A 26,408-nucleotide genomic window follows, 5' to 3' on the forward strand; every position below is an offset into this window, starting at 1 on the left:
CTGTAAGGCACCTTCTCTAGAATAAGATATGGATAAGATGTAGTGGAATTAAAAAATGCTGTTAGTATACTTCTGCATGCTATCAGAAGAATCATGGAATCATAGAATATCCCGAGTTGGAAGGGACCCATAAGGATCATGGAGTCCAACTCCTGGCCCAACAGAGGTCTACCCAAACTTTTAGACCATGTGACTAAGTGCACGGTTCAATCACTTCTTAAATGCAGACAGGCTTGGTGCAGACACTACTTCACTGGGGAGCCTGTTCCAGTGTGTGACCACCCTCTTGGTGAAGAACCTCTTCCTGATGTCCAGCCTAAACTTCTCCTGCCTCAGCTTAACACCGTTCCCATGGGTCTGTGGTGGTTTTACCATGCCAGACAGCTGAACACTACAACTGCTGTCTTACTCCCCCTCCTTAGATGAGGAGAGGAAGAAGTAAAGGAAAGAACAACTCATGGGTTGAGATAATTTAAATAAAGGGAAAAATAATTATTAAGGAGAGATTATTATTAATTAAACAATTTAACTAAAGGGAAAAAAGGGAAAGGGGAAAAGGGAGGGGGAAAGGGAAAAACAAAACAAGTAAAGGCTGTGTGGAAGTGCAGAGGAAAGAAATTCCTCTCTACTTCCCACAAATGAGTGATGCTTGACCACGTCCTTGAAGCAGGGCCTCAACACACGTAGCCGGTGTTCGGGAGGAGGACAGACGTTTTCACAACGAGAGCCCACCCCTCCCCTCTTCTTCCTTTTTCCACCTTTTATTGCTGAGTGTGACATCGTATGGTATGGAATATCCCTTTGGGTGGTTTAGGCCAGCTGCCCTGGTGATGTTTCTTTCTCATTTTTTGCCCACCCCCTAGGAGGGTCAGAGAGAGTCCTGATGCGGTGCCAGCACTGCTCAGCAGCAGACACAACACTGGTGTGATACCAGTGCTGCTCGAGCTACAAGTGCAGAGCGCAGCACTGTATGGGCTGCTGCAGGGAAAGTTACCATCCCAGCCAGACCCAGTACAGGGTCCTATCACTGGTGATTACAGAGAATAAGTCACCTGCCTCTCCACTCCCTCTCACGAGGAAGTTGTAGACTGTGATGAGGTCCCCCCTCAGCTTCCTCTTCTCCAGGCTGAACAGGCCCAGGGACCTCAGCCGCTTCTCGTATGTCTTCCCGTCTAAGGCCCTTCACCATCTTTGTCGCCCTCCTTTGGACACTCTCCAACAGTTTCACGTCCTTTTTGTGCTGTGGTGCCCAGAACTGCACACAGTACTCGAGGTGAGGCCGCACCAGTGCAGAGCAGAGCGGGACAATCCCTTCCCTCGACTGACTAGCGATGCCGTGCTTGATGCACCCCAGGATACGGTTGGCCCTCCTGGCTGCCAGGGCACACTGCTGGCTCATATTCAGCTTGCTGTCAACCACGACCCCCAGATCCCTCTCTGCAGGGCTGCTCTCCAGTGTCTCGTCACCCAGTCTGTACATATAGCCAGGGTTGCCCCATCCCAGGTGCAGGACCCAGCACTTGCTTTTGTTAATCTTCATGTGGTTGGTGATTGCCCAGCTCTCCAACCTGTCCGGATCTCTCTGCAAGGCCTTTCCACCCTCATCCGAGGCCATAACTCCTCCAAGTTTGTGTCGTTGGCAAATTTGCTCAAAACACCTTCTAGTCCTACATCCAAATCATTTATAGATATCGAAGAGGACTGGCCCTAAAACGGAGCCTTGAGGGACCCCACTAGTGACCATCCACCAACCTGATGCGGCCCCATTTACCACAGCCCTTTGAGCCCTCCCCATCAGCCAATTGATGAGTAACTCAGGACCTTTTCCTACTGTTGCTAAATTGGAAAGAAAGATTAAGATGCACAAAATAAGAGCAAGTGTTAATATTTTTTTCCTTCCATATTAAAAAGAAGTTCAGAAACTGTCAGGCTGATTTCGTGTAAACCTACTGAATTTATTTTCTCCAAGGATATTCTTAAATCCAGTTCTCCAGATAACCCTACTGAAACCCAGTGAGAGTCTGGCTGCTTTGAAAGTTCCAGCTTACAGTATTACAAGCGTTCTTTGAATGAGTTACTTCAGAGTAAAAACATCCTCATCCTCTACCATTTTAAGAGCTTCAGAAAGCTTCAAGCATTGCTGTTGTCAGTAATGAAACAAGGCATTTAATTTAATAGCTGAGAATGTTGTTGTTACATGTAGTATTGTAAATCACAAGTGTTGCATTTACTACTCAAATAATCACCATGGTCTAAAGCTTGATAACATGATGCACAGAGAGGTAAATGCTGCACACTGAACTCAGTGGACCTATTTGTGTGTTATGCCAGGTGGAAGAGACATTTTTGCAGTCTTCAGTGGCAAAAACACTTACAGAATCAAAGACCCTTACAGACAGATGACTAACTTTGCTCATCCTGTTATTAGCACTTATTAATTCTACTTTGATCCAAAATATTTCATTGGGAGAAAGAAGTAGGTAGAATTATATAAGGCATTACAGAGATTATAAGAAATAATTTCAATAAATCTCTGCTACAGAATCAATTTTTTTTTTTTTTTAGGAAACTTTAAAACATTATTTTGAAAATCATGTATTCAACATTGGATGAAAATAAAAATAAAAGTATTATTTTCTCTTATAAAGTGTTTGTATTATGACAAAACAATCACTATTACCTTCTAAAATGTCAAAGTTGAACCTGAAATGTGCTGAATTTTGTCCTCTTTTGTGTTTCAGAGAATATTCAGGGCTTTATAGTGAAAAAAGAATTCTCCAAACAATCTTAGTTTATCACCAATACATTCAAAATAAATAATATTAATCCTATATCATAATATTTGCTCCTAAAACTAAATCTCCCTAGTACCTCTGGTGTTCAAGATTTCTGTTCAGATACTCTCCTTGAAATTCTTCATTCCCTTTTTCGGAGCCAATCATTAGTTAAGAGGGGCTTCAACCCAGAGGATCCTGATTCAAACCCAAAATCTGACTAACAGAAAGAAGTAAAGGGAGGTAAATAATGGCTTGTTTTTAAATGAATGGGCTATGTTTCTATCACTTTTTTTTTTTTTTTCAATTTGGCAAAGAGAAGCAACTTCACCTGCTTCAAATTTATTTGTTGTGAAACTCCTTATTAACAAAGGCATTTATTTTCCTTTCGCTATACTCCCATACATTATTTTGTGTTTCCCTTCCTTTTCCCACTCTCATTCTGAAAGAGTGGAGGGGTTGTGATCTCATTTGCCCAGTGTCTAATTAAGACCCCAGACAGACAAAAGAAGGCTGTGCAAAGTCACCCTGATGCAAAGCACCTGAGGATGAGAATGGCTTTGTGTAGTACTCTAACAACATGGATCATCTGATGGGTTTGCTGCAGAGATTATAGCTCCTATTACATACTCACAAGTCTAAAAACCCACCACTGCCTTTGAAACCCTGATGATAAGTCTCCTCAAGTGTTTGGACATTGTTTGAGACAGACAAACAATAATGTGCCAGAAGTTGTTTGAAAGAAACACGCAGATAAAATAAAACCTGTTGCATGATGGGTCAAGTGAGCCCACCCTGCAGACATCATCTTCCATGCCTAGAACAGCCTCTCCACCTTCAAACACTTTACAAGACACCTTAGTAAAAGAACTTCTTCAATCTCTTCATTTAAAAATCGATAACTTTCAAACTTCCCTAGCCTCCTTTGAGACTAAGGTAAATAAAATTGAGGGAAGGCTGGAGGGATTTGAAAAGCAATGGAGTCAATTGAAACTCAAACAACAAAGACAGGAATTCTGTAATAAAAATCACAACAGAGAGAAAACTGTATTTAAACATTATACAGCTCCTGAAAGAAAATTAGTATTTTTAGAAAAAATCAACAGTACTGCCACAGTACTTAATGCTCTGAGCATCTCCATGGGAAGTGCCAACACAACTGGAAATTCATGGAAAAATCCTAAGTACAGGCAATGAAGAAAAAATCATTATCTGGTGATAGAGTAGCAGGGGCAGTACATCTGTATGAATGTTGAAGGCTCAAAACATTGCACAAGAAGAACATAATAATCATAATATAGAGAACGTGATTGAAACCAGGGTTTGAGCAATGGCCAAAGAATTAGAATAAAAATGGAGATCAGACCATTCAGATCTTACCACTCCATAAACCTTTGGTAAAGAGTTTAGCAGGAAGAAAAAAAAATATTAAATGACCACACTTCAATCTTCTTTCCCACCAGATTGAGATTAGTGTTCAAGTGAAAAAATGCAACAATGCTGGGAAGCAGAAGCAGAACATTCTTTCACGTAGAAGTGAAAGACAGGCAGCAGGAGAATGTTATATGGCTAAACATATTAAAAAACCTCTCTGATCTCTATGGTTTATAACTTTTCCAAGGGAGATGTATACAAGTGTGATAGTTCTTGGGGAGAAAAAGAAAAAAGCTATTTGTCCTTTCATCCAGTGTGGAGTATTGGTGGTTTCACTCACATGGTGGTGGTGTAAAGGAATAAATTCACCTAAAATAATGCGAAGGTTAATTTGCATAAATCATTATACATCTGGTAAGTTCTTACTGGCAAACTAATTTAAGTCCTAAACTGCATTTTCAGAAGACCTATTTTTATATGTCCCTTACGGCTGCATTCAAAGATTGTTGTTTGGGCTAAGAGCTTTTCCTAATACATATTGCTGTTGCTAATGTGGAAGTTAGTACCTCCACATTACTTATCATCCTCCATAATTATACATTTACAATACAATAAACAAATAAACGACAAATTCCTGTGATAAGAGATCGCCTGTTACTACTAAGAAACAAAAAGGAAAAGGAAAAGAAAATGAGGAACATTATAATCCAGACTCTCAGTTTCAAGGATCACCTTAGGACACCTTCACTTTCATTTGCTGTCATTGGTTCAAGTAAAACCTACATCTTTGATACCCTGGAGTGAAAATGTCCTTGCATGTCTGAGCTAGAAATATTTGTTTCTGCTGAATTGAGATAAGCCAGAATATCGCACCCAAAGGGAATGTATGAAGTATGCATCATAGTGACAGTGCTGACAAAGAAGATTGACTGGAACAATACATGTCCAGGAGAAGACGTGCTCAAAGATGAAGATTAGCTAACAGGAAATCAGGGAGACAAACTGATGTGAAATATAATAGATTTATCTCAAATCATCTGATCAGGCGTCAGGTCTCTGAGGGCAACAAGAGACCTCGCTGCCTGTGACGGTCTCACCAGACCCCCCAGCCGCATGCTACCCGTGGGCCCGGGGGAGCAGACAAGATCAGGCTCAGTGCCTCAGCCTTGCCTGAGCTTTGGTATAGAAGGCTGACAAGAGAACTAATTCACAACAAAACATGCTATAAACTAAACCATTGTGCCAATTTTCTTCACTTTCTACCAGAGTGATATGGTTTGTATGGCTGCAGAATTTATTTGATCTAAACATAAAGTAGAAACAGATGCAACAGAAAATATTTTGAAGGATAGGAATTAAGACAGCCTGTTTCCATCCCAGAAATGTAAATAGTAGCATCTTTTCCAAGTAAAAATTAAAAAACCTCAAAGTAAAACTTTCGCTACATTTAAAAAATATTCTTAATTTTCTGCACTGAATCTGGAAGTGTATGGTTCTACCAACATTCTTGCTCCAAAGCTTTGGGGTTGAATAGAAAGTTTCCAGGAATAGAACTTAAATATTGTTAATGATTTTATTGTCTAGCAAATTATTTTACTGTCTAGCACAGGCTCCTGTTTTGAGTTGGCTTGCTTTCAGTTTCTTGACTTATGCATATATGAAGGCTTCTGTGGCTGGCTGGTTTTTGTGGTTCTTTGTTGCAATGTTTCGTTAACCTTCCTTTATGTATTTTTAATGAATACTACAAATAAGAAATGTGTAAACTCATCCTGAGAAGAGGCTATAATGTCTTCCTGTGCTTTTGATTCACTGCCTCATTTGCAAGATTGCTGCTTATTCACAAATTAATTATGCAATGGCATCTTTAGCTAATAAAGTCTAAACAAAAAACATTTAATCCAATTCATAGTTTTCTCTCAATCAAACCAAGTCTGTCAAACATAATTACATTACACATGCAAAGCAGGAATGAGCCAAGCATGTGCCACACCTGCTTAGCACGTCTTCAGGCAGACGATATACAGTAGAAGAGCAGTTGGTAGCACAGATGGCAAAGAAAAGAAAACTTGTGAAAAATTTAGTTGTGGAGCATGGTTTGGTGCCTTCTACTGATGGAAAGGTCAGATAGTGATCTCAGTTTTTGTCAAACCCATCTTTCTGGTAACTGTAGACTTGACAACTCTAATTCTGGAGACACAAACCCCACCATAGTGCTTGCTAAAGCAGCTCACAGGGATGCACTGCTGGTTTCCAACCACAGCCATGCACTCCAGGAACATGTGTTTTCATTTTTGATTATGCTAGCATTTGTGATCCAGGAGACCATGCTGTATTTTAGGGTGAATCTAAACAACACATCTCCCCAGCAGCACCATTGTATATCTATATAATGAAGCCTATTTGGCTTCTATAACAAGGATAGCAATTTTATATATTTCAGTGCATCTGGTTCACAAAAGCAGTAAGGAGCCAGGCATTTCACTTAAGATCACCAAAAGAAGAGATAAGCCAGGCAGTCCTGGGTAGCTTTTCAATTGTGTGGTATCGCGTTAAGGGGTGTAGCTGATTAACCATTACAGATCTGGTCGGATTCGGGGTACTGAACTATCACAGTCACAGATTCACCAATAACGCATTAACCGATATGGGTCGGGTCGGATTCAGAGCACTGAACTACCACGGTCACGGATTCACCAATAACGTATAACCGCCCTTACTCTAGTTGCGTTCAATGAGAACTATCATGGCTAGGAACAACGCAATCAAGTGCAATTTATTACAGCAACAGGTACACAGGTTCTTTGGGTTGCCAGAGATAGCTACTGTCTGCAAAAGCAAGCTAGCAGCATGAAATACACAGGTGCGCAGCCTGGAAATGAACGCGTTAAAAGGCACAAAGACTCTATAGAGACTTCTGTTTCCGCGGAGACACACAGTATAACCAAAGGCGTCCCGATAGGGGGGGGGTGGAGGGGTGGGGGGGAAGAGAGGCTCAGCCCGTTGACTGATCCCAGGAGTCAGGAGGTCCTCAGGATGGTGCATTCCCTCATGATGGTATCTCGCCTGATGGTGGTATCTTCCCTAACGACGGTATCTTCCCCAATGACAGTATCTTCCCCAACATCCCCTCTCTCTTAGGCCAATTTACATTATTTTCTATCTTTGAGGTAGAGCTTGAGTGACTCTAGCCAAGCATATCTTAGTTATGATTGGTGAAAAGTTTTCCCGTCTCCGTTTAAAGTAATAGGCTCCAAGAAATTCAGAGTGCTTGCTCAGCGAGGGGTGGTCGCACCTTGGAGGCGGGTAGCTTTTGGGATGGAGGTGTGTTTTGGACACCAATTGCACCCCGTGTGGATATGTTTAAGTGTTAAGGTTAAATCATATGTCTGTTTTAACATATGTTGGCAATTATATCAAGAGGTTGAGTTTCACAAAATTGCTTTATCTAAAGATTTCATGGTATCTCCTGCAAAGTCTTTTTTTTTTTCTTACCAAAAAATCTTCACCATTTCATTTACAAAGTTAGCATCTTGAAGGATCTCCGACACCCAAACCCAATCATGTCTCAGTCATGGTTTCCTAAAAGATCCAATATCTAGTCTTCAGCTTCCTTTGCACACAGAAAAACAAATAAACAAACAAACAAAAAAGCAAAATAACTCAGCAAAAATAAAAACAAAAACCCAAAACAAACCCAAAAAAAACTAAACCCAAGGTGTTCTTATTCAAAAGACTTTATCTCATATCTCAGTTACTGTTAGCTCCTGCTTTGTATATTCTGCATTTTTATGGTACCCAAGTTACACATGCACAGTGTAAAACTATCACTACATTTAGCTGCTTTGACCGCATCAATGGGCTCTGTTCAGCACAGAAAGCACAAATGTCCACATCTTTAAGGTTGTTCATAACTTTCTAGGCCCTTGCCAGGCTTTAGGCAAACATTTTCACCACCCAGGTTTTCTGACACAACAGATGGAGACTACTAAAGGAGATCTTGGGTTAAAGCCACAGAGGATACATCTATGACAGAACTGTAAGGATAAGGGGGCAAGTGGGTTTCACAACCTTTACTAATTTCTAAAAAAAAAAATTCTCCCATTTGTTTTGCTTGTAGTGGTTCCATCCAAGATACCGAATAGCGTAAGATTTAACATGCATTTACACCAACTTATGTGACAGACAGAAGGACAGGAACCCAGTGGTGTGTGCTGCAGCATCACATTGTGCTGACTGGGGAGGGCTGAGAGGGAGCGTGGCAGGGGGCTGCCTTTCCATCCCTGAATCCTCAAATTCAGAGAAAAATATGAAGAGTGAGCTTCCTTCACTCTTCCTCGTGTGAGCTAAATGAACAAAGTTAATTTGGGGCGCTCCGCTTAACTTCAAAACACATCTGTCTGTGCAACACTGGCTCCAAGACTTTAGTAACTGTAACATAAGTTAATAGGAAAATGTGCTTATTAAGAATTTTTTCTAATACATGTCTTAAGATTTGGTTCTAAGTTCACTGTTGGCATCCCTGCCTCAGAGCAGAATATGGCTCAAAAATTTACATAATTTTAGGTATTGTACAGAAGAAAGAATGGACCTGTCCTGACTGCTGTGTTTCAAGTATGAAATCCATTAGAGGAGCTCATTCTCCACTGAAGCTTTCCTTATGCTTTCAACTTGTTTTTCACTTACATGACCAAAATGCTAACAAAGTATTCATACAGTATTTCCCACAGGTGTAGGTACACTAAACGGAGACTGCAGAATCAAGAACTGGGAAAACAGTACTGAAAACAGTACATGTTCAAGCAACATTTGCAGTAGTAATTCCCTAGAATGCTAAATTTTTGAATCTATTAGTGCACTTCCAAATTCAAAAATATTATAGTGCAGAATATTTTGTCTGCTTTTCTCCAAGGATGCTTGACCAGAGGGCTGTTAGCAAGAGGTAGAAAACTGTCAGTGGAACTAAAAAGATAACAGTAAATAAATAAATAAATCACTCACAAACCGTTTTCAGGGATTGAGTGCAAAAAAAATATTCAGAGGAAAATACACTGGGATTTAACTTAAACAAAGTTTAAAGCAATTCAGAAAGTTTAAATTACTGAGTGAACAACAACTATCTTGGGAGAATCCTTATGGCAGCACAAATCAGAAATAAATCAGCAGAAAGGAGTATGTATGTTTTTCTGAGAAGAGAAATCTTTGTGTCATCATTAGTATTAAAAATAAAAATAAGTTAATCTTACAATCCTATTCAGAAAGCATATCTCTTCCAGAGACTCAGCTCCTCTGAAAGATACCAGGATGAACCAGTGAGCAAAGCTATAAAACCAGAATCCCAAACGAATAAATAAAAAGGCCATCTTCTGTTTCAGAAATCAGCAGTCCCATAACACATTGCTCTATAAATTTCTTCCCCACAGACTGGAAAGAGAATGTTCTTGACTAACAGATCTTTCTTGCTGAAATATCACCTGGGAGGTATAGTACTCACTGGCAGGCTTGCACCATCTGCTTACTGAGACTCTAGTAAAGTAGGCAGTGTGTTTCATGTTTGCATAGCACTGATTTAAAGGAAATTCTGTCTGTTTTTACTTTGTCACAGAGGGACATTTATATAAAGCCCAAGTTTACACCACATTATTGTCTTAACTGTGCACTATTCCAAATGAAGCTTAGCAAACATTTTCCCAATTTTTATTTTATTTATTTATTTATTTATTTTTCCCCCTCTGGTATTCATATTTCAGTCTTTACCAGATCAGAGCCAGTGAAAAATCAATAAGAAAATTTTAACACTCTTCATGGTTGGTCACTGATTACACTGAGAGCTGTTTGAAGGGTTGCCACAGGGCTACAGTTTAGACACTAATTCCCCCTTCTTCCCCCCATTTCCAAGTACCATGGTCCTGAATTTTTTAGGCATTTCTACTGGGTACAACGGAGCAGAGCAAAGACAGCACCAAAATATGACCATTTAGAACAAGAAGCAGCATGAATATGGAGCTTTACATCAAGCAAGGACTTAATAGTTTTCCTGAGAGAAGAAGATGATTAGCACGGGGTGCAATGGTGCTATGCTGAAACTATATTGCTGTAAGAATCTAAAGGATATTGGTGCATCTTGCTGCAGTGAACCAGTGTAGTGCTAACAAACCTGAAATCATGGGTAGCATTTCACAGCACTGTCCTGTCAGCAGATGTAGCCATTGCAGTCAGCTATGCTGTGCTTTTGTTGAGGATGCAGCAAAGAGTCAAATTAAGTAAAATAAATAAATAAACACAATTTACCTGCTCTTCAGCCAGGACTATTCATAATTACACTGGAAAGACATGAGATTATTACCATTTATGGACAGAAGGTAAGAAATTCTCAAGTTTTAAAGTGAAAAAAAAAAAAAAAAAAGACCTTTACTATCTCAACCTTTGGATTTCACAGAGGATTTATTTATTTATTTATTTTTCCCAATAAGATATAGATACCATCTATTACTAAGTGGCATGACATTCATTTTTTATTATTTTTCTTTTATTATTTTCACTTAAAAATATGAAGTACTAAAGTAATAGACAATTATTCATTCTCCTACCTTTAATACCACAGTTTAAATAAAAATGCTTAAGATAGAATGTATGAGATGTAGCATATCTTCTCTTCTTGTGGCAACTGTCACAACACTTTTGTTTCACTTGAAAGGTAGATTCTGTAAAATTTTGAACTTTCATCAAAAAGAGTTAAGTCATAAAGAACAAGAAAATATTTGCATATGCTTAAAAATAATAAAAAACAACATTGAAGACATACAGCAAGCAAAATATCTCCATGCTTATTTTTTCACTGATCTTTGTACCTATATAATGTTTTTTTGAATGTTTTAATGTCTGAAACTGGCTATGAAGTCATCCGTTACTGCACAAACTAATGCTGCAAATATTTATGTATAATTTAATCTAAGTATACAGCCCCAGTGGTGATGTTTACATGCACAACCATAATCATATATATAAATATCTGTCACACAAGTATCTATTCAATTTCAGAACTGATTTTCAATAATTAATATTTTTATTTGGAAATAATATTTTGGGCAAATGACTCCTTAAAAATTGTTCTACTTCATAGTCAAGAAAATGGTCCGGACTAGATAGATAGATAAATAAATAAAGATGGAACAGATTGCAGTGAAACATGGAACTGGCTATCCAAAGCATTTTGGTTCTCTTAATATTTAACATTAGTCTAGTGAAAGGGATTTTTGTCAGCTTTTCAGGTCAAAATACAGCCAAAAGCGACTTCCATTAGAGCAACATAACAATGTAACCTAAACCTCCAAGTAAAGCATGAAATGGTTTTTTTGCCTGGTCCCACCAAGGACTAATGTTAGTGAGCTCACTGTTGTTCATGTCCTAGTCATCTTTTAACCTCAAGCAGACTAGGCTCTTTCATGCATTATTGAAATACAATTATTTCCCCTGCATAATCTGGCAGCTTTGCAACAATGAAAAGAAAAACTTGCATGTGTCTACATCCTGCTGATGCTCCATGGATTGAAAATGTCTAATTGTACAAGTACAGAATTTTAATAAATATTGATTTTATCCCTGTCATGAAGAGGACTCTGAATCTTGTCAAGCCATAGTGAACACAGGTTAATGCAGGTTTCTATACTAATCCATTTGTCTCTTTACTAAGGCTATTTAGTTTTTGACTAGCAGAAAAGTACCAAATGATGCAAATGCATTCCTGAGATTTGTCAATTATGAATGCATAATATCACTCACTGTTTGATGTGGAATAAAGACCTCAACACATACCTTGACATGTTTATGTTAGACAGCAAAAAGTTAAAGTAATAGACACTTCTGAAGATGCAGGCCATGCCAGGGGGAGAGGAAAAAGAAAGGCATTCAGATTCAGCCATTCCTAAAGCTACACAAAGTTTTTTTTTTTTTTTTTTTTTTTTTTTTGGTTGTTGTTTGTTTGTTTTGTTTTGTTTTGTTTTTTTGAAACAGCTCTGTCAGTTAGGATTTGTGTGCTACATTCCTAAGATACAAAGGCAGGCCTGCAAAAATGCTCAATAACCTTGTATGCAAAAGGAACACAGTGACAGCTGAAAAAGAAGTTTGTACTCAGGATTAAGGCGAGTGTTTATCTGGGCAAAGGTATCTAGAAGAAAGATTAGAGTAATGAGAGTAATACTCTATAAACTGCTACAAAAACAAGATCAAAAGAACTGCATAAATATGCCTATATAACTTCCATCACAGCAATGAGAATGTAGAGACAAATACAACTTGCTGCTAAACTTGGCATCTGTTGACTAAGGAAGAAAGTTAGATGCTGTACAGACAGATACTACCCTAAAGCCGTTGGAAGGCTGTGCCTCTGAAATCATTTGCAGTGACATACAGAAGTTCATCCAGCCAACAGAGTAGCATCTTTCAGGTTTGGCAGCCCACCAAAAGAAAAACTGAATGCTATTATCATCTTATCTATGATCTTTTCAGCTTAGTCTAAGAAAGATCTACTTGGGAAGCTGATCTGGCACAGGAAAGGATTCTAGGGTCTTAGAAAAACCTCACTTATTAAAGATTTCAGTGGTCTTTGAGTATCAGAAATTAAGGAAGAAGGTAATGGCAGCTGGGCTAAATTGATGGACCAGCAATCAGAAAACAGAAGTGTTAGTTTACCATCAGATGCAGTGGAAGCCAAAGGCCTTTTCTTTTTGACCAATAAATAGTTACAGATTGTTGTTCAGGATTTTCTGGAGAAATAGAAAAGTAATAAAGGGAAATTAGCATATACTTTGAAATGTAAACTATTTCAAAGAGTGACAAGAAAGTATAAGCTGGTAAAAAAGGTACCCATATACAATTTAGGTATACTGAAATGATTTTTTTTTTTTTTTAAATCATTTCAAGTATTAAGTGTTAACTTAATTCCTATTATCAAAGTTTTGTACGTTTTACTCTCAACTTTTTCCATCTGTAATCCTGAATTGGTTTTAAAGGGAAGGTAAAAATCAAAATTCCCGTGGAAGTAAAATGGAGCTGCAAGATTATGATTTTTTTCCTTTTTAATTCCAGAGTTCTGTTAAGCCATTTTTCATCATAAGACAGATCTGATGGCTTTACAGTTATGCAATCAGTTTTGATTGAATCCTAAAGGTAAAAATTAAAAAAATATATATTACTTTTATGCGGTTGTGCTAAGAGGTATTAGTAATCACCCATTTTTTTAATTTTTTCTTTTAAAGTAATCAGCCAAAAATGCTTTTTAGCCAAGAACTATGCAAAGAGAATAAATGTTTCTTTCTGCTGAAAGTTACAAGACGAAGATGCAAAAGGCCTAGGTTGTACAAGAAGTCATAAAGGACTGGTTGTTAACGACTATGAGGGTGAGCACACAGTGATAAAATGTAATGTAAAATGCCTGTGTATTCCCCAAAACAAACCAAAGGAAGTAGGGGTCTACAGAGGATGGTGTCATTACAAACAGGAGGCAGCAGATGGTTATGAGTGGGCCTTGAATCCCACAGATGTGAGTCAAAGTGGTGATTATACAGCCTGCCTCAAGTCCATACCACAAAGAGATAAAATGCTCACCAAAAGATGAGGCTTTTAAACACCCTCTTTTGTACAAATAAATAAATAAATAAATAAATAAATGTTTGGCGTGAAGCTGTCATAGTGCTTTGAGTTTTCTGACTCAGATGAATGCCAAAGGCCTTCTGCGCCTGTGTCATATCCTTATGTCAGCAAATGACTGGCAATTTCTGTGTAGCCTGACAAACATTTGAAAAAGCACAGTGTGAAAATGCATTTCAGATGTCTCCTCCAAATTTTTATTACCAGACCTGAAAATAAAACAGCTCCAATGGCACCAACTACCGAAAAATAAAATGAACCAAAGTTACCACTCGCCCAGACTGGTGATGATCGCAGCTCCTCTCCCTCATCACAGCTCTGCAGCTGTTTGTTGTCAGAGTGGAAAGTACAAGCCCTGGCATTTCTCCTCTCTGCCGTACTCTGGATGGTTGCTCAGCACATCGAGGTAATTGACTCATCTTGGCTCAGTCATAACCTCAATCAGCTGGACCATCTCATTTTCCCCACAGCCAAGGAATCCTGCTGTTTGTAATATCAGGGCAGCAGCCAACCTGTTTTCAGAGGGAACCTTATTGCAGAACATCCTTCTGTATCCCTGGGAATTAGCTGGAAGTTTATATGTTTCTTTTGAAAGAGAACACTTTCTCCAAGAAGGGAAAAAAGTCCTTTTTTTTTTTTTTTTTTTTTTTTTTTTCTCCTTTTTCTTGTCTTTCTGGAAAATCTCCAAACAAAAAAGCCAAATCCCAAAACAACAACACTGGCAGCAAGTAAAAGGTAAAATATTCTGTGCTTGACTTGAGTCTCACACTCCACAATTCACAATCAAAATATTCAAAATATTTCTGGTCTGGACTTTTACACCCACTGAAGGTTACTTTCATCTCACTGCAGAGTTGCAAACCAGACACCTCTGGTTTAGATATTTGCAGATTTCAGGGTATCTGAATTGACAATACCCATGTGAATATAAGTGACAGTCTTTGTCTTGACTCTCTGGAAAAGTAACACCACTCCCTTTTCTTTGTCAAAAAGCTAAAAAGCTTCTTCACCACTGAGGAAGAGCACTAAAAGTTTTCTTCCAAGTTAAAGAACAATATAAGTTAAAGACAAATTTTCCTTTGATGCTTCAGACTTAATTCTACCACCTGCTAAGTCTTTCCTATGCCATTACGGATGTGAATCAGTCCATGAAGTCCACTGTTGTAATGCCACTCTTGTGATGGTTACTGTTAACAGGAGGCATAAGAATGGTCCCACTATGTGTTGGTAGTATCAGCAGAACTTCCTCTAACTCTCCAACTAACCCAGAAGTTCCAATGAAGGTGATGATAAAAGGTTTTCCAAAGCAATTCCTGCCCTTTCCATGGCATTTCTTCTGGCGTTTTGGCATCAGTAATAAAGGCAAGGCAGAGCAGAAGGGAGTTTTGGTTCAACCAGCTCCTGCCAAGGGCTGAGCTTCCAGGACAAAGCAAAGTTCTTTTCTGCATGCAGAGCAAAGGCCTCTGCTCTGTGCTTTTCATTTCTCTGCAGGAGCTGCTGCCCATGAGGTATTTCTTTCCTGAGAAGACTGGGTATATCCTTTCCTTTCCCACAGCTCCTTGGGCAAGCGTCTGTTATGCATCAGCATATGTTATCTTCAGCACCCAAGGTTCCCTGTCAGGCACTGCCTAAATGCTGCAGAGGCAGGTCATCACACCCAAGCATCACCTTGCCTGCCCAGGAGAGTCTCCCAGCCCCACACACCTGGCCCTAGTCTGGCATGCCGAGAGCAGAGCCTGCTGAACTGACATCTTGTCACAACACGCACTGCCAAACATTTCAGTCAAGCTCCGGTATTTTCTATTACACTGGCATAAATAATTATAGCTCAGAGAAGAAAAGCAGCTTTTTAGCTGTAGCATTAAAGAAAGGAAAATAATATTTTCCTCCAGAGCATTAAGCTTGGAGAAGATTATCTGCCCCCTCTACTGCTGGCTTTCATTTTTTGAGAACAGAGAAAAAGCAGAAACTGCTGATGCTTTAGTAGACTGTGGTGCTTCTCACAATTACCCACACAAGCTCTGGCCCTCCAGAACTGCTTCCATTGCCCTTCATGTAAATGCAGTACATTTCCCCCTCCCTTCTGATTATCTTCTGGTATTTTAAACTAATCTGAACAAAGTTTCGTTGATGTAGCTGCTGGTGGTGGTACTGTTCCTGACCCTTTTCCCCTTCCCTTTTCTCACTTGTTTTCAGCTTGCAAAAATCCCTATCCTTTATGCTCATCCCCCTGCAAAAGTATTACTTTTTTACTGAGTCCATCTGAAATCGGGGCAAGGAGATACATGAATTCAGACTTTCTCTATTCTTGAAAAATGTATTTTTTCTCTCCAGTTCCCTGACTGCAATAACTCATCTGCTGCTTTTTTTTTTTTTCTTCCAGTCTTCCTCTCTCATATGAATCCCATAAGATGAAGATAGCCTGCATAAAAATAGACATCACACTAGTAAAATTTAGCTTCTGAAAATATTTTGTGGTGTGCTAAATTTATTCCTTGGTTTGAAGGACCTCATTTCTTATTGTGACATGTAAGTTGAAATTTTAAGCCACTTATGCAACATGATATGCATGTACAGCTTTACCAGCAAAGATTTCTCCAGTTATGAGAATAAAGTTCTGGAACGAGGCAAGCAAAGTGGCCAGTAAGAGATACCAAAAGCTTGCATCAGGATTATCATTGATACCAAGTAGTAGCATTGTTCTGCAGCACACGGCATTTCCCTCTGAGGCACCTCACACTTTACCACAGAAAATGCTCACTAAATGATGATTGCTTTCACTTCAGCTCTGCTAGGAAATCTAACTGGGGAAAAATAAATTACTGGAACACTTCTAATAGATTTTTTTTTTTTTTTTTTTTGATGGGAAAACACTCCACATGTAAAAATCAAAATATTTTGCAGGAATGTGTTGATTTTTATTATTATTATTTTTAATAGGAACTGGGCAGATTTTCAGAAGAAACCTATCTGATGTGCTGTCAGCCTCACTGTCTGTTAAGCCCAACAGCTATCTACCTGGTGCCTTCCAGGGTCCAGTTCCTGTGTATCTCAAACCCTGTATGTAGGGATCAAACAACACTGTACTCCTTATCCATAAGGAGAGAAAAAACACCGTTCCATATTTAAACCTGTTGGGCATATAAGACACAGAGACATTTCTTGCCCTCCTCCAGGCAGCTCCCTATGTAGCTGTGCTGAGAAGCATACAGGTTACGCAGCAAGGGACTGCAGCATGAAGTTAAGCTGCAAAAGGGATGTGAACACAAATTACCATTAACAGCCAGTAGCAATTACCTATGTATTACAGCTTGCATATATACATGAAAATTCATACTCCAGATATATACCAATATGCAAGCATGTAAGTTTGGGGAACACATTTCATCCTCTCTCACATAACAGGAGGTATTTTTGGTGCAGTTTTCTGAAAGCTAAGCAAAGGGTGTAAAGCAAAGAAGCTACAGAAGTTGGCATTATTTCCACTTAATCAGTAAGAAATCATTACAGCTTTGCTATGAAAATGAAACAACTATAGTCATACAAGATACATCATGACACAGAAAAATTAGAAAACACTCTAAGCTCTGCACAGCAAGATTTGTAAGCCTGCCAGCAGAATCACAAACTCACACAGCTCTAATTTGTCTAGGAAAAAAGGGGTGTTTAATTGCTGTGCATAATAAACACGCAGACATCAGAGAGCAGCCATGGATAACATGCACAAGTAGATTCCAGCTGTATCGCTAAGGAAATATAAAAGTGATTTATTTTATATCTTGATGCTAAATCCAATAAATCACATTAAAATAAAATGACCAAATTTCCCTAAGTGCTCAGCACTCAGCAGCTCTTGCTGGCCTCACTACTGAGCTCTCTTGGAGATGCAGTCATTTCATTTAGGTATCTGCAGGGTATGGTGCCATGCAGCTTTACCTGAGCTGTGATGGGCTCTGCAACGTTCAATTAGCCCATACAAAGCTGAGCACTAATGTAGTCCTCGCACTCCTAGCACCTGAACTAGTTTATTGAGAGCTAACTGGTCAGTCTTATCTCCACTCCATGTGCAAATCCTCCAAGCATCAGATGATTGCTTTCAAAAGCCTGTCCAGTTTGCATTGCTTAATTACAGCCTCTGGGGGTTAGCCCTTGTATAAATATCTAGTCAGAAATTCATCTTTGTTCTGCTTCTAGCTACAGCCAGTAAAGATCACCAGATGCCTGATGTGTACATGAATTGGATTATTATAACATTATGTTTATATCTCAGAGTTTATTTCTTTTCACCAAAGAGTGAGTTGAGAGAACACAATAGAGCCATCATACCAGAAAGGATATGAACTATGAAGTACCATAAATTTTGGTATGGGAAGGTCACTAATTAATCTGCAACTACCCTAGCATCCATATTCATATTCTTTTCTCTAGATGATTTTTTTTATTGATAGCTGGAGAGGAAAAGACATGTTCATGAAAACAAGGGAGGCAAGGAAGAATTTTTCTTTAGCTGGGGTGCTCCCCAAGTCACAATTTAGCCTACTGCAACTGTCTGCCTCAGTGAACTCTTTAGGGTTTCTTGTATGCAAAGCAAGTTACTATCTACTTTGCAAGCAATTTTTTTTTTCTCTAATCATTTAACTTTACTTGCCTGAAGTTGTCTAAGACTTTATTGAGTTTAATTCAGAATTTACAAATCTTGTCAAGGTGTTGATATTTTCTCCTTGACAAAGACAAATTTTAATTTAATAATCAGTTCTTTTTTACCTTGCCTTCTCTGCTATATTGGCTGTAAGACAAAAACAAAAAGTTTTCATTCCCATACTGAGCTTACAAATCACTATCAATGTCTTGAGCAGTAGATGACAAACCGCTGTTACAGAGTTTTCTTTGAAGCTTTAGACACCTCTGGATTTATCACTTGTCACAGAAATCTGAACATTCTCACTATCTGCAAATACCCTTTCTTTACTTCAGAGGATTTCTTACAGTAAAGTCAACGCAAAAATTCTGTCTGCAATTCCCATAAAAGTAATAGGGCAATCAATAAAGTTGATTTTCATGTGATTGTTTTTTATACTTCTTTAAAGAATAGGATTTATGTGAGAATTGGACTAGTGTTTACCTGATTCAGGAAGGAAATTGCTGACTTGCAAGGTCTCTTTATAAATTTATAAATATATTCTTTTTATATTTATAAATTAGGCAAGAATTATGTGCTTGAAATTAATAGCAGAGATAAGAATCTGGCTTGCTTTCTTGGTCAGGTATACAAGGCCCATCCTCACCCTCTGTTGTTGGTATAAATGTGAGTAACACATTTAAGATCTTCCAAGTCATTCAGAATTTACATCATTCTAAACTAGAACACCACCAGGAAATCATGGTAGATCATGGTAGACTGTTCACTTTTCCATTTAAATGTTGGAGGGTCCTCAGTTTGAATAAAAATTGTGTACAACATTGAGGGCATTTCTCTCCATGTTCACAGTGCAGCTAAAAATATTTACCTGAATATGAAGACAATATTGCCACAACAAATAGAGATAATAAATAAATTCATCCTTTGTTCTACTGGAAGGTGCACAGTTGGAGAAAGGAGAGACTTGGGACTCAGGATTATTTAGTGCAGGGAACTGTTCAGCCATCTGTCCACGAACAGATAGCATCCTCTCCCATTAGTGCTGAAATAATCTCTTTGCAACATCTTGCTAGATCAAGGTTGGTAATGAAAAACTGACTGAAAGAATGGGATATAAAAGTCATGTTGAAGAAAGATATTAAAAGAAAACCTTAATAGAGAAGACAGGGGAGAGAATGTTGTGATGCTAAGAATATAAAGACAGATACAAACAGTGCCTCCCAGAACTCTGGCATATCAGAGAGGGAAAACATATTTATATTAACTATACAGCTGGAAAATTCTCTTTGAACACCACAGAAAAAGTACAGCAACTCAAACCAGTTAGCCAATAGGTAAAATATTCTACAAACTTTAAATGAAAACATATTTAAGTATTTTGAAAAGTTATCAAAGTGTACATAATAACAACTAATAAGAAAAGCTGAGTAAATCATTTGCCAGAATCACTCATTATAAAACACCTTTCATTAGTAGTTGTCACATCAGAAAGCACAGTAAGAAAAGGCATGATTTTGAACTAGTTTGAAGCACACAAAAAAGTATATATACAACTCTATGCTTAAACAGGTGTTAAGCTGCCTCAAGAAATAAGAAATACAAAGAATACTTTTTTTTTTTTTTTTAATGAGATCTTTTTGAAACTTGGAACTAAACATTTCTCTGGGAATTGAAAGGTAACTGAAGCATTAGGGTGAGAAGATTCAGGCATTCAAAGCGTGAAACCTGTGTTTAAGATCATAACCTATGATTCAACTACAACCTTCTATCTTCCTGCCACTATTTATATGGCAAATAAATCAGTGTTATGGGATTTACATAATTGATCTGTATATAAGCAGCAAGTTAAAATAAAATGTTGCACTTTCTTTGTCAGAAATGGGAAAACATACACTTCCATTCTGCATCTTAGTGAGCAAACAGATTTAAAGCTTGCATCTCAGAGTATGTATGAATCACATCGGGTTGTGCGGTCAAATACATAAAGGCCTAGAAGTCTCCTAATGACTTTACAAGTCATCTTAAAGCCATTCAATTTAGATAACCTTTTCAGAATAATGGATTCTAAAGCTGCAGTTCAGCACAAATCTGGCAATTTTACTGTACAGCACATCCACATCTTTGAGAAATGATCAAGGAAAGATTAAACCACTTCACAATAGGATAAACTATTGCTTCAACTTGCAGTTTTAAGTGAAGCACTATCAAGATCATCTTGAAGAACCCAGCTTTAATATTTAGATTCTCTAGCACCCAGAATGCTGTTTTAGGTTTATCAGATTTGCCGTAAGAGGGAGAAGGAAGATTTACTAAGTCAATATTGCTTGTTAAACTACATTTCTCAGGCTGACTTACAAGCACATTATGTTTTATAAATTAAACTGGACTGTCAAGATAAATACATAGGCAATACAATGCCATTTGTAAGTAAATGCCTCTTTATGTTTAAACAGGTTCTTATAGACCAAGAGGCTGAATCTCTTTTTTCCTAACAACTTTATAAATCTATAAGCCAAAGAAATAAAATGAAAAGGAAATGGGCCATAGGCCTGTGTGAAGGATTGATGACTCAGACAGTACTAAGTGTACCAGAAATTATTATTTTTCTTGTCTTTGGTTGGCTTTCTTCTAATCATCATGGGGGGATGGGAGTGGAGATGAGAGAGGAAGGGAATAAAGAAACAGCAATTTTAACTTTAATCCTTGTTCTCAAAAGACTGCTATAGTTACCGGCATGCCATGAGACAGATAGTACTAACTCAGCAGATTACTTGTTCTGCTGGATATGCTGTACTTACTGTGATTCACCCTGCCACTTACAGTAAAGTGACACCCTATTGTAGTTGCAGAATGACTACAGATTAAAATTGCAGAAACAGTCACCAATTATCACTACTAAGAAGGGAACATCAGTTTGTAAACTACGTAGTAATAATCTCCTACCCTGGTCCCAAAAGTCTGTGATCCATTTCTACCTTTTTAGTGAAATGCGTCTACATCACGACATTGCTATGCATCAGAAGCCCATAAACACGCAACAGGAATGCATCAGCAACAAAGATACCTCAAACCCTGCAGCCCTTTGTGAGGCTGGACTGTATCAGTTCCACTGCAGGCTGGTCTTTGCCTAGATTATAGAGAGATTTTTTTAAATTTCTTTCTTAATTTACCGAATTAATGTCTGAAATAGTTATTCCTGGCACTCTGTCATTTGTTTTAATGTGCTATAGCTATTTCAATGGGCAAGCAAAAATAAGCATCTTTGCAGCTGTAAAACCCATGAAAGGCTGTGCAAAGTGAAGCCAGACAAGCATATGTGATTTCAAATTCCATTTTCAAAGATGGTAGACTGCTGTAGAGCTAATGATTCCTTCTCTGGCATTTAGCACCATTCAGGAACATATCCCAACAGCTTGTTTACAGTCTCTGTGGAAGATACAAAAAGATATACGTAAGCATTTATAATGACACACTGTTTTACGCTTTGCAAGTCGATACAGATTCACAGTTTGCAGTACATAACTCATTAGCTGTAGGCTGGTACAGCACATGCCTACATTATGAAGCACTAACAATACAAGCTATGGAAGCTGTGAAAAGAAACATTATCTTGTATACAAGTCTGTCTTCCCAGCTCTGGAGCCCTCGAAAAAGACACTGCCGCAGAAACAGAGCAAAACTTCCTTGGTTGCAATTGCTCAAAGGGCAGCTCTTCAGAGATTTCTGAATAGGGTAAATTATTTAAATAATAATATATATAGGGTAAATTATTTAAATAATACATCAAAATGAAATCTGTAAAGCCTTATCAAAAGATTTTGCTTACAAGGAACCCCACACACAACAGATGCATCCTGGGCAAACTGTAAACTTTTGATACGAAGTAGCCAGATGAAGTGAAGGTTTATGCCTGCCAAATGAACTGCCTGTTGTATGGCTGCCAAGGACAGATGGGAATTTCAAGATACAACTATGGCTTAATAACTGCATTGGGTTTACACGTCCAGGGGTGGTGGAACCTGTGTGCAATGAGAGGCCGGGCTGCCCCGTGCTGGACACAGCTGGTCCAAGATGGCTCCAGGCCCCGCTGCAGTGCACGCCATGTAAATAACACTCCTGTTTAACTGCACGGTTTAAATAAAGTGCCTTTGCACTGCTCCCTCCACCCACACGTTTTTATAAGTTTTGTCCAGAAGGGAGTACAGATTAAAAAAGAGGAATCCCTGGTCTGTGTGAAGGTGTGAAATAGAAGGTAGCATGGATGGTTTTACTCAAAATACTACAAGAAAAGTGGAACAGAAAGGGCTCACATTTCCAAAACCCATGCTTTTCCTGACTCCCTAACAGTTCCCAGTCGACAGTCAGCTTCAGAGATTCCAAGAGAAGTTAGTGCAATTTAGTGAAAAGTGGAGGAGGTTGCTCGGCCTTTGGGGAACAGTTGTAAACGTCACTATCAAGTGAGGCCTAGACAGAAATAATAAATTATTGCTTATAATAAATTATGGCTTATTACAGTAAGACCGAGGATTTAGAATAAATATTTTTCTAGACATGTTCCAGACTTACCTTCTAATCAGATTGTTTTGACTGAGGACCTATCTGCAGAGAACCTAGTTTTCAGAGTGGAAATGTTATCATGATTATACACAGGGGATGCATGGAAACACTGATCAAGAACTGGAAAATAAGAAAAACATATCTCTGTCCTGATTTTTATTTTTATTTTTTGCCTTCTCATGTTTGTTGAGAAAAATTTGGCCTGACCTAAATCTTCAGTACAAATACTCTTAGTCATTCGGCAAGTAAAACACAAACATAAGTGCTTCCAGTGACTATCACACTAAGTTAAATTCTGACTGTACACAGGGTGTTGTTTATCACCCCCAGCTGCCAGGTGACGATTCACTGGAGGAGGGCAGGAAAAAATAATGTGATCCTTCCACAGCACAACCTAGTGGGGCGCAGGACTAGAATCAGAGCTGCAGAACCCAGCAATCTGCCTCTGCCTGGTGCAAGGGATGCACTGCCACCATAAAACAGCACACCGTACTGCAGCCTGGAGACTTGCTGTGGAAGGGTTTTGCTGCTTTGCTCAACAAAAATCTTCCACAAGGTATTTAGAAAGTGGCAGTAGATAATATAAAGTAGTCAACTAACTAGACAGAGAAGCCAACTGGATAAGCAATTCAGGACCAAAATAAAAAGACATTCAATCAAATTGGTGGTTTCACTTGAAGAGGTGCTAATTTGAAAAGCATCTACAGTGCATTTATTGTAATAGTCAGCTGTAATTGAGAATGGAATTTGGCTGTTATATCCAAAATAAAATGAAGAAACAAGAAAACATGAAATTAGTTCAGTATTACAGACACATTGACATTATATAGTTTAGAAAGCTGCCAGATATGGGCTTAAAACCATTAAATTTATATGATTTAGGCTTATGTTCTCCCCCATTTCCCCCTTCCCCAAATGGTAGTGGGAAAATAAATATACTCTGGCTGATATTTTCTGAAATATAGTCTCTTTTCTAAATAAATGCTTTCACCCAACATTGGATGAATTGCAGACCCCTAAGTTAAAGTACTTAAGTCTTACTGTCCAATTCTAAGGGAAAATTGTAATGCAAACATTCTGATTTGTGTTGGAACAGAATAGCCATATGCAGTAACTCTACAGTTCTGCCCCATCAATTAAGTATTTGATCTCCTTGTAAGAAAGAGAGGAAAAAATCCTTAACAGAACAAGTAAGTGCTCAGATGGAACTGAATGTTTTTGTAGTTGTTATTGCATGGACTATATGGACATTCCCCAAATTTCTATTAAATGCCTCTAAGAATAGATGTGTTTTTAATTTGTCATTTTGGACAATTCCTCAGGAAATTCAGCTTTTTCATACTATTTTTGTTTCACTTTATGCACTTGTTATGATACTCAATGAATATAAAACATTTCTGAATCTGCTCAGTCTAATTGTGTTTAGATTTCAGTCTGTTTTAATCAAGGCATTTTCACCCAGCACATAAATCCCTCAGTAGCAGTTCTAGTTAGAAAGAGAGGAGATGAGTGGTCCCTTCATCGTAGGCTACATTCATAATGATCTGTGGAGATGTCGCTTTTCATCTACTGCCCTTTGATAAGAAAGCACAGAGATTTCCCACTCAGCTGATTAAAACTGAGTGACTGCATAATCTTATAATAATCTCATCTATTACTCAAACAAAATGGTTACCTACGGCATCGTAGTGGCTAATAAGAAAAAGGGGCTCCTTTCTGTGTTGAGGTTTTGTAAATTGTCTGCTTTACCATATTTAGCTCATGGTTAACTTATGCAAGATCATGTCTCTGCCTTCATGTTTTTCAGAAGGTAGTAACACCACCCAATCAATGGGAAACATTTTAAACTGTTCACAGTTGACACTGCAATTTGGTAAACATAAAACAGGACTTAAAATCACTACAATACTTTAGGTAGCTACAGGTAGTCTGTCTTATACTGCATTGCTTCCAGAAGCCTATAGAAAAACCTGAAGAACATTTTCTAAAGACACCATGTTATCATTGTCTTGTGATTTAATTCTCCCAAAGAAGTCACTGGAAAATTGCACAAGGCAGAATATAAGTCAACAAGAGGTAAGACATGGGGATCATAGAATTGTAAAATGCCCTGAGCCGGAAGGAACCCACACGGGCATCTACACAGCACAGCAATGAGACAGGATGATATGGTCAGGATGGTCAGGATGATATCTTGGTTGTCTGGTAGAACATGGGCCATATCGGCCTATTGACATGGTTCTGTTGATAAACAGAAGATGCATTTTTTTTTTAATTATTATTATTTTTATTTTTTTATTTTTTTCCGTGGGAAAGTCTTTCCATTTCCAGACAAAATCATGGGAGAGGGATACCTCTTTTTCCATTCTGAATTATCTTTTATCATCCAGAATAAAGAAATCCACCTTTCAGCTATCTTGCCACAAATCTTTCATTAGCTGCCCTTTCCTGCTTTTGTAATGTGCCATACCCTAGTGCAAACCTAAGGTAAGAGCTGACAGCTCAGAGGAACCAAACTGCAAGGGTCACGCCCAGAAAGACCTGTTCATCTGCAGTCTGTTACAAAACTAATCCTGGGATGAAATATTTATTCCCTGGGAATTCCACTTTAGCTCATACCTGTGGCTGGAGCTACTGCAAAATTTACCTGCTGATTGTAAGACAGAATTGGCATCCTTCCCTTGCAAAAATTTTGAACTAGCCCAGGAGTTAGTATAGCCACTGTCAATGAGGAAAGGCCTCACTTATATGCAGGCATTCCCGGTGGCAAGGACTGCTTTGAAACTCAACTTGTGTTGCAAGGTAGTACAAGAAACATTATGTTTGTAGCGTAGTAAATAAATCATAGAAATCTTTGGCAAGCAGCCTGGGATCAGATCAGAATTATCAATTTGCTATTTGTAAGGATTGGTTTTATGACTTACAACAAAATGTAAACGATGACTTTCTTAATTGTGGTCCCCTCACTTTTTAGACAATTTTCAGACATCTAAGCCTAAAAGGAATGAGATATTCTTGGCTCTCAGTAAGTATAGGTGGTCGCACAAAAGAAAGTCTTGTGCATCAATGTATCTGGAGTTCTCTATTTCCTAAAAGTACCTGAGATTCCTGTCTTCAGTATTCTGATATCTTTCACGAAGTTTTGAAAGTGAAAATTAATGATGTCGTAGTGTTATTATTCATGCTGTTAGTAGAGTTTCCAGCAATACAGAAATCATAATTTTAAGCCACAGTCTCCATAACACTCCTAGAAATTAGGAGAATCCTTGTTTCCACTTAGTATTGCATTAGATAGCAGAATAGCTAGAGATAGGTGGAAACTTGGCCTTATCCTGTCCACTTAAAGTTTTGACATTAAGTTCTGCAGGTGCAGAGAGAGAGCTCCACTGATAACAAATGTTTTGTATTCATATGAAATG

The 26,408-nt window shown here is 38.3% G+C and overlaps 1 long non-coding RNA gene across 2 annotated transcripts; it reads left to right on the forward strand.

The window, feature by feature from the left end:
- Nucleotides 1–13,828: 13,828 nt before the first annotated feature.
- LOC118174398 lies at nucleotides 13,829–18,954 on the forward strand. Of its 2 annotated transcripts, none has more exons than XR_004754642.1 (2): nucleotides 13,829–14,199; nucleotides 16,734–18,954. It is a non-coding gene; the product is annotated as an uncharacterized LOC118174398 (long non-coding RNA). The 2 variants fall into 2 exon arrangements; XR_004754643.1 differs by lacking the exon at nucleotides 13,829–14,199 and adding an exon at nucleotides 14,472–14,528.
- Nucleotides 18,955–26,408: the final 7,454 nt, after the last annotated feature.

This window comes from Oxyura jamaicensis, chromosome 14 (genome assembly GCF_011077185.1).
Source record: "Oxyura jamaicensis isolate SHBP4307 breed ruddy duck chromosome 14, BPBGC_Ojam_1.0, whole genome shotgun sequence".
NCBI classification, from domain to species: Eukaryota; Metazoa; Chordata; class Aves; order Anseriformes; family Anatidae; genus Oxyura; species Oxyura jamaicensis.